The sequence below is a fragment of the Lontra canadensis genome, unplaced genomic scaffold (genome assembly GCF_010015895.1).
Source record: "Lontra canadensis isolate GAN:19392208 unplaced genomic scaffold, GSC_riverotter_1.0 scaffold5, whole genome shotgun sequence".
Taxonomy (NCBI): domain Eukaryota; kingdom Metazoa; phylum Chordata; class Mammalia; order Carnivora; family Mustelidae; genus Lontra; species Lontra canadensis.
In genome coordinates, this window is record NW_022630999.1 from 5,807,890 (window position 1) to 5,817,990 (window position 10,101).

Here is a 10,101-nt window from a genome sequence, read left to right on the forward strand (position 1 = left end):
GAAAGTTTTTTTCTCCTTTCCTTTATTCACTCTTGTGATAGGGATGACTACAACAACATGTTCTTTCTACATGGTCTTCTTACAACTTCACTTTGACACTGCCTCCATCAAGGAGCGGGGTCTATATTCTCTGCACTGGAATCTGGTTGTCAGTGATAATAACACTTCTTGATTTTTCTGTGTCAAATCATAAAAGGTGATTTTTCTGCCTCATTCTTTTGGGACATTTGCTCAATTCAGTCACCATTCTGTTAGGAAACTCAAGCAGCTTGCAGAGAGGTCCATATCAAGAGACTCCAAAGGTCAAGTCATAACTACACATGACTAAACTCCCAGCCAATAGCCACCCCTAACTTGCCAGCCATGAAAGGGAGCCACCTTGGAAGTGACGCTGTAGTCCCTAGTTGAGCTGATGCCCCATGAGCAGAAGACAGTCTTCCACACCGACCCCTGGTGGAATTGGAGATATGAAAGCTAAATACTGCTGTATTTCTAAGCCACTAAGTTGCCTGGTGATTTGTTGTTCAGCAGTAAATAAATAGAACAAGTGTCAGTTATTCTTTTTGATTCATGGAAAACTTCTAAAAATCATTTTCATTGCACTGTAGTTCTGAAAGTTTCCTTCCATTAAATGAACTTAGACCTAATATGATGGGAAAAAAAAAAAACTCCAAAAGTTTCTCAACTCCAGGCTTGCATAAATCCAAAATCATTTTTGTTTTGTAGTTTTGTACTTACCCTGCTCTATTAAACAAACTTGATTGTCTGTTTAGAAAAGAAACATTCAGCAAAAAAGAAATTAATTTTTTTCCTCTGGACTTACTGCAATAGTATGAATAGGGAAAGTAAGCTTTGCACTAGTTCACATTTTAATAAAAGTCTATTTGAACCTCAGACTATTCCATCAGTACACATTATCTAAACTTCTATTAATTCTATAATTGAATAGGTAGATGATTAACTTGTGGTTTCTTCCTTCTACCAAACCTACTTTCTTTAACTCAGAGTGTATCTCCTTTCAGTCCATTTTTTTGTATCATATTCACAAATTTCTTAAAATTTGATTTTTAAATTTTTTTCTCTCCTTTTTTTTTTAGTCTTCCCATGATAATTGTTCACAGTCATGGTTATTCAGGCAAAGACATCCATTTGACAAGCTTGTAAAATCCTCAGTTATATTGTTCATCTGCATATTTTAGCATAGCATTAGTAGACCATATTCTGAAATGGTGTTGAATAATAAATATATGACTCATATTAATTATTCAAAAGGAGTAGGTTGAAAGGAACTCAGGAAAGTCACACAGGTGGCCTCACTTTATTATTACTTTCTGAGGGTCTGTATTCTGGGAACACTAAACCTTAGTGCTTCATGTCACAACTGCCTTAACCTTCATTTCCTTTCCCTGGAAAATGAAAGTGTAAACGGGGACTTGGGCATAGGTAATTTACTTAGGAAGTATCCTTAGGTAATGGGTTTGGGGACTGAAGGAGAGTAACCTGGAAGGAGAGAAAGGAACAATAGGAATCATTTATCACTGGGTATTGCTGTAGCTGCTATAGGAGCTCAATTCTTCTCAGAGCTACTGATGAGCTATTTAGAAGGCACACACTCCACTGGCCCATCAGACATCACTCCAGAAATGCAATTTCAAAGATAGAATGATGAAGAATTTCAAGACAGTTAACAAGGTACTAAACCTAGGACCTTGTGTGACTGCGTTGATTACACAGCCATGTAACTGCCTCTGCTTATGATCCTTGAGTTGTGGCAATAAAGGCTGGGGATGCTTGGTTGTCTTAAGGCAAAGCAGAGACTGAAGGTATGAACACAGGAACCGGGAGGCCAAGGGGGTCATAAGAATGGGAGCTCATGAACTTTAGGAACACACACAGTCTCGGGGAAGCATTTAGATGCAAGCAACTTAGAAAGCAGCAGTTTCGGGGCGCCTGGGTGGCTCAGTGGGTTAAAGCCTCTGCCTTCGGCTCAGGTCATGATCCCAGAGTCCTGGGATCGAGCCCCACATCGGGCTCTCTGCTCTGCAGGGAGTCTGCTTCCTCCTCTCTCTCTCTCTCTCTCTGCCTGCCTCTCTGCCTACTTGTGATCTCTGTCTGTCAAATAAATAAATAAAATCTTTAAAAAAAAAAGAAAGCAGCAGTTTGATGTACACTCACCTAACTCTGATGAAAAGGCGGTGCGAGCTGACATTTGGGTCACACCTGGGTTAGAACAACTTGGCCACATTACTTTTTGGAACAGCTTTAACACATTTCAACTCATGTGGAGTTTTTGATGAGAAGTTCTTGAGTCCAAACACTTTGCTATTTGTCTTATTTCTTCATCCTATATTAATATTGCATTAGACAGATAGGGCTGCCATAACAAAATATCAGAGTTGCTTAAACAACAGAGATTTGCTTCTGACAGTTCTGGAGACCAGGAAATCCAAGATCAAGATGCCAGCTGACTTAGTTCTGGTGAGAGCAGTCTTCCTCATTTATAGATGACTTTTTTTTGCTATATTCTCACATAGCTTTTTTTTTTTTTTAGTGCATGCACATGGGGAGTGAGAGAGAGAGAGACAGAGAGAGGGGGGATGTGTTCTTTTCTTTCCCCATAAATGTTTATTTATTTTAGAGAGAGAGAGAGAGCATGAGTGGGAGGGGCAGAGAGCAAGGAAGGGAGAATCTCAAGCAGACTCACTGCTGAACACAAAGCCCAATCTGGGGCTTGATCCCAGGACCCCGAGATCATGACTTGTGATGAAACCAAGAGTGGAACACTTAACCGACTATACCACCCAGGAGCCCCCTTTTTCCTTCTTTTATAAGATCATTAATCCTATCCTATGAGGATCCTTCATTATGACCTTATTTAACCTTAATTACCTCCTAAAAGGCCTATGTCCAAACACAATCAAACTGGGGAATCAGGGAGCTAGGGCTTTAACATACAAATTTAGAGGGGACACAATTTAGTCCATAGAGAATATAGATTTTAAAATCCTAAGTGATGAAGGGTGCCCCAGGTGGCTCAGTCCATTAAACATTTGACTCTTGATTTCATCTCAGGTCATGATCTCGGGGTCCTGGGACTGAGCACCAAGTTGGGCTCTATGCTCAGTGGTGAGCCTGCTTGAGATTCTCTCCCTCTGCCCCTTCTCCCTCCCTCTCTAAAATAATAATAATAATAATAATAAATAAAATAAAATAAAATAAAACAAGAACCTAAGTGTTGAAATATTTATTTATCCAATTTGATGTTCAATTTGATGTTTTATTTGGCTCATTTTTCAAATTTGCTGCAATACTTGGGGCTTTTATTCTATGGAGTTGATACTTATTCAGTTTTATTAACATCTCATGTCCCTATATTTTCTTAGATCCTTCTATCTTCACAAGAAAAACTGATGGATTTGCCCCAACCCCAAATACATCGATATACTAATCAGATGAAGTTGGGTGTATTCAGGGTGGTATGGTCATAGACAATATGTTAATCCAAATAAATGGTTCTTCCATTTGTCAAGATTTACCTCATTGAGAAATAGTTTGGGCTATAGTAGTAATAGTTTTCTGTTTCAGAAGAGGTGTATAGAGAGCAAACAATCTGGCTCTGTTTTGATCTCTTCTAAGATATTGATGCTAGAAATTTGACATTCAGTTCTGGGTGCTGCACTTAGAAGGACACTGATTCATTGACATCTGTCTAGTAGGGATGGTGAATGGTTTTGGAGCATGATCTATGGGGAACATTTGAAATTCTTGGAAGAAAAGAGGATGTGGAGGTTATCTCTCTGATTTTAAATTTTTAAAGTCTTGTGAAATGAAAGAGAAATTAGACAACCCTAAGTACCCTCAAAAAATAAAACTTTTATTAATGGGTGGATGTGGGTGGAAGGCAAATGAATTTGAGGAAAAAATTTTGAATAGTTGTGCAAAAGGGGGAGTTCTCTGAATCAGGATGTCAGAAGCTTTTCCTTACTGACAGTATTCATGCAGGGAAAGAATATTTTAGGGGCACCTGGGTGGCTCATTGGGTTAAAGCCTCTGCCTTCGGCTCAGGTCGTGGTCCCAGGGTCCTGGGAACGAGCCCCGCATCGGGCTCGCTGCTTAGCAGGGAGCCTGCTTCCTCCTCTCTCTCTGCCTGCTTCTCTGTCTACTTGTGATCTCTGTCTGTCAAATAAATAAATAAATAAAATCTTTAAAAAAAAGAATATTTTATACCATGGTCACTGGCCAAAACTGAATTTGTCCAATGCAGTGGAATTGAATCTGAATAGCAAGGAGTGGTCCTTATATTGTGAGGTACCATTTGGGGCTCTGAGAAGGTGTATTTCCTATTATAAAGTCTTGTGTTAAAGAATGCATAATGTCTGTGTTCATTCTCTAGGTATTTCATAACATAGTACCATGTTCATTCTCTAGGTACATCAAAACACAGTACCACAAAGTAGGTGGTATCGCACAAGAGAAATTCATTATCTCAGAGTTCTAGAGCCTAGAAGTCCAAAAGCAAGGTGTTGGATCATGCTCCCTCTAAAGCATGTAGGGGAGAGGTTTTCCTTGCCTCTTCCAGCTTCTGATGGTTCCTGTCAACCCCTGGCATTCACTGGCTTGTGGACTATCTTTGTCTCTATTTTCACATGGCATTTACCTTCTCACAATGACATCAGTCATATTTAATTGAGCCCATTCTAATAAACTCAACTTGACTACATCCAGAAAGACCCTATTCCTAAATAACTTCATGTTCTTAGGCACCAGGGGTTGGGACTTCCAACATATCTTTTTGGAGGACACAATTCAACCTGTAACAGTGACCCAATGAGGCTGACCAACAGCACTTTGATCCTGACTCTCTCCCTGCCATGCTTGTTTATGGAAGCAAGTCAATTTACCTCTTGGAACTTCAGTTTCTATTTCTGTAAAATGAAAGCAGTAACCTTCTCTGGCCGTCTGACAGTCTCTGATGTGACTATATAAAGACTTGGCATATAGATATGTGATCTCAAAAGCTTCATATATGGATAATTTTACTGTAACTCTTTCAATATAAGTGTGTCTCCAAATAATAACTTATTTTTTCTTTTGAGCATAATTAAAGCATGAACTACTTAATTTCCAGCTGCTATGAAAAAATCTCATGAACATTAGCTACAAAAGGCCAAAAGGCAGGATCTGTAAAGAGAACATGAGAAACAGCACAGATTTATTTCATTTTGCAGGAGTCTGAGAAAATGAACTAACTTAGTCAACACCATCTACCCAGTCCACATGAGGAAAAGAAAAACACAAGGAAACTGTTTTAAGAATTTATTCTAAGATTTATTATCTAGTTTTTCACTGTGACAATCACTTTGTTCCCACAACATCCTATTCAAAGACTTTCTGGTGACCTAAATCTGTCATTTTCTCTTAACAGGCCCTTGTTTTCCATCCTGTCCTTGATTTCCAGCTGCTTTTTGTGCTCACTGTTGATTACTGTCAGTGATAATTTGGGGAGGCATGCAACATGTTTCCAAACAAAGGGATGAATGGTCTGACATTTAAGGAAGGACTAAAAAAAGACATTTCAGTCTGAAACTGTATAAGCTGGGAGGATGTGTTCGCAAAGGCTTAAAGTAATGGATATAGACCGAGAATGGTAAAAACAATCTTGAAAAAGAAGAACAAAGTTGAAGGACTCATACTTCCTGACTTTAAAACTTATTACACAGCTATAGCAATCAAGATGGTATGGTACTAGAATAGACATATAGATCAATGGAACAGAATTAGAGTCTAGAAATAAACCTATATTGTGGCAAATGTATTTTCAACAAGGGTGCTAAGACAATTCAGTGGGAGAAAGAATAGTCTTTTTAACAAATGGTACTAGTAGGGACAAAGGAATGTCCACATGCAAAAGAGTGAGACTGGAGCTCTCCTTTGCACCATTCTCAAAAATGAGCTCAAGATGAATCATAGGAGCTACTCTAGAAAACTCTTAGAAAAAAACAGGAGTAAACCTTAGTGACCTTGACTAAGGCAATGGTTTCTTTGATATTACACCAAAAACACAAGACCTAAAAGAAAAAAAAAATAGATAAATGGGCTTCATCAAAATAAAACACTTTTGTGCTGTAAATGATACCCACAAGAAATGAAAAGACAAACTATAGAATGGGAGAAGATATTTGCAAATCATATGTCTGATAAGAGACTTGTATCCTCAATATATAAAGAACTCTGACAACTCAATAATATAAGGGCAAACAGTCCAATTTAAAGTAGGCAAAAAATTTGAATAGACTTTTATACCCATTGGTATATCTTTTTGGGATAAGAAATGAGTCTTATTATTTTATTAAAGTCTTATTTATTATTTATTAAAGTCTTATTACTTTAAGTCAATGAGAACATGATAAAATGTCATTTGTCAGTAGGGAGACGCCAATCAAAACCATAGTGAGATGCCACTTTACACTCTCTAGGGTAGCTATAATAATAATAACAATAATAATAAAAGTTGGAAAAAGTGAGCTTAGTGAAAAAGGGAGGGTGGCAGAGAGCTCTGAGCCCTGACTATCAAGGATGATTTCACCAGGTATAAGGATGCTATGCAGGAGACAGATGACTAGAAACAGAGACAGAAGTTCTAGCCAGCCTGCTGAGGCCAATACAAATACCCAGAGTATGAGTCATCAGTCAGATACCCTCCACATGCCCTGTGGTCAGGCAAAAACATGAAAGACCCAGTAGGAATTATCTATTGACAGAATATTGTGACCTTGCTAAATTTACTTCTTAGCCCTAGTAGTTGGGGGGATGTGGAGACTTTGAAATACACACAGTCATGTTGCCTGTGAATAAAGATTATTTTTCCTTCTTCTTTCTCAATATTTATGTTTCTTTCTTACTTACTTTTCTAAGAATGCACTGCTTAGAAACTCTAGTATGATGTTGAAAAAAAAAATGTGAGAGGATATTCTTGTCCTGTTCTCAATCTTGGCAGGATTGAGTTCTGTCTCTCACTTTCAAGTACAATATTGCTATGAAGTATTTTATACTGTCCTTTACAGATAGAAGTTTCTTGCTGTACTTAGTTTGCTGATTTTATCATGAGTGAAGGTTCAGTTTTGTCAGACATTTTTACCTGCATCTCTAGAAATGATATAATTTTTCTATTTTAATTATTAATGTGACAAATTGCGTTTGTTTTCAGAAAAATGCTAAACGAACTTTATATTTCTGCAATAAGCCCCATTTAGTCATGATGCACAATTCTTTATATATTGTTGAATTTGATTTGATGTTTTCTTAAGAATTTTGTGTCTATTTTCATGAGGACTATTGGTCCATAATTTTCTTTTTTTCTAATGCCTACTTGGTTTTAGTATCAGGGTAATTCTGGCCCCATAAATGCATTAAGAAGTGTTCCTTCCTCAATTTTTTGAAAGTTTATGTCAAATTGATTTTTTAAAAATTTTAAATATTTGGTAAAATCCACCTATTAAACCCCCCTCCTCCAAAAAAATAGAAGAGTAGCAAGTGTTGACAAATGCAGAAAAGTGGAAACCCTCCATACATAGGTGGTGGCCATCTGAAGTGGTATAGCCACTTTGGAGAATGGTTTGACAGTTTCCAAAAATAGAATTACTCTATGACTCAGTCATTCCACTCCTAGGGATATATCCCAGGAGAATTGAAAACATATGTCCAGACAAAATCTTGTGCATGAACATTCACAACAGCATTCGTCATAGGAACCTCAAGTTGGAACCCACTGAAAACTCTACAATTGATGGATAAATAAACAAAATGTGATATATCTATGCAATTGAATATTACTTGAATTGAATGCAGTAAGTAAGAACGAAGTGCTGATCACATGATACAACATGAATGAACCTTGTAAACATTATGCTAAGTGAAAAAAGCCAGTCATTGAGGCCACATTTGTATGATTCAACTTGTACAAAGTGTGTAGAATGGGCAAAGGTATAGAGACAAAAAGTGGATTCATGTTTGACTAGAGCTGGTGGTGGATTGGGGTGGGTGATGGCTGCTGACGGGTATAGAATTTCCTTTGGGGATAATGAAAATATTCTAAAATTAGACGACAATCACACAACTCTGTGCTATTGCATAGTTTAAATAGGTAAACTCTATAATATGCGAATTTCATCTCAATGAAGCTTTTGAAATAAGCTTCAGCAAAAAATAAAAGGATGTAGTGTTTATAGGATAGTCCAGAAAGGAAAATGAAGAAATAATATGCAAATGGAGTTCTGAAAAATGTTTAGGAATTAACTAGGTAAAGAGTGACTGAACAGACTGAAACAACAGTGTAGACAATTCTTGCCACAGGAAAGATTGCACTGAAGGCTGTGGTAGACGGAATGCTATGCTGGTCCCCAGAGCCCCAGAGTCCCCACCCTGATATTTATGCCCTGTGCTGCCTCCTCCCCGTGAGTGCGGGGGAGACCTATGGCTTACTTTCAGCCAATAGAGTATGACAAAGGTGAAGAGATTGTCTAGATCCAGTTGAAGTCCCAAATCAGTTACTTTGAGTTAATCAAAGTGAAATTATCTTGAATGAGACTGCCTTAATTAGACGAAAACGTGTAACAGGGGCCTGGGGACTCTCTCCTCTGTTGCTGTGTTTGAGGAAGCAAAGCAGCCTGTTGTGAGAAGGCCTCTGAAGAGAGTGGCCTCTGGAGAGGACCATGTGGCACAGAACTGGAGGGGCTTCTAAGAACTGAGAGTGTCTCTCAGACGAAAGCCAGCAAGAAAACAGGGGTCTTACTCTAGATGCAAGGAAATAAATTTTGCCAACTACACAAATGAGATTGGAGGTAGTTTCTTCCCCATTCATTCTATAGATGAAAGTGTAGCCCGGCTGCCCCTTGACTGTGGCCTGGTGAGACCTGAAGGCAGACAGCCGAGCTCAGGTGGATTACAGTCCTGGCCCACAGTAACTTTGAGATGATATACGTGTGTGTGTGGTCCCACACCACCAAATTTGTGGTATTTTTTATGCAACAAATAAAACAGAACAGTGTTGCAAGAACTTTAGGAATGGGGTAATAGGAAGTAGGGGGTATGGGAGTGTGGGAGAATAGAACAAGACACGCCAGAGTGGGGGCATGGTCAGATCACGTGATCTCTTCTTCTAACAGGCGAGTGAGAAACCACAGCTGGTTTCTGAGCAGGTGATAGGATATGATTCAAGGGAAAATCTAAAAAGATCTCTCTGGCAGTTTTCTAGAGAATGGATTGGAGATGGGCAAGGCAAAAGTCATGGATGGATAGAATACTCAGAATTCTAGTGAGGGATTTAATTAGGTGGTAACTTTTAAGATAGGACGATGACTGAGAAGGAGGAAAGCTTTGCTAAATGAGTACAGGCTGAGGTGGGCATTCAGAGCTCGGACTATTTGGGCTTAATTTCACTGACTGGAGCAACATCATATAAGACAACTATGTTTTCTGTTATCAAGAATGGTGAGTCTATATCTCTCAATTGAAATGTCTCTTTCCAAAGGCATCCAGCAACTCTTAAAGAGAGTCTTATCTGGCACCATCCCCAGCCTCCCCACAGTGACAGTATCAGCCATCTTTCTCTCTTGAAATGGTTCCTTTTTCTTCTACATGATCCAAAATGTGTCTTTTCCACCTCTTTCTTCTCTTCCTTATGTCCCTGGGTTTTTTTCTGACTCCTCTTCCTGTTTCTACCCTCTAGCTGTGGACAAGCATCAACATTTTCCAAACCACCATGGTAGAATTCTGAGGCATCTTCAACTTTTCCCTGTCCCTCAGTTCTTTTTTTTTTTTAAAGATTTATTTTTTAATTATTTGACAAAGGGAGAGAGTGAGAGAGTTTGCACAAGCAGAGGGAGCAGCAGACAGAGGGAGTCAGAAGGGAGCCCAGTGTGGGGCTTGATCTCAGGACCCTGGGATCATGACTTAAGCTGAAGGCAGAAGCGTAACAACTGAGCCACTCAGGTGCCCCCCTGTCCCTTAGTTCAGATATCAATGTTTCCTGTTAATACTTAGACTCACATATTTTGAAGTCATATTTTGGAGAGCTATGAGAGATCATAACTCTAGTTCAAC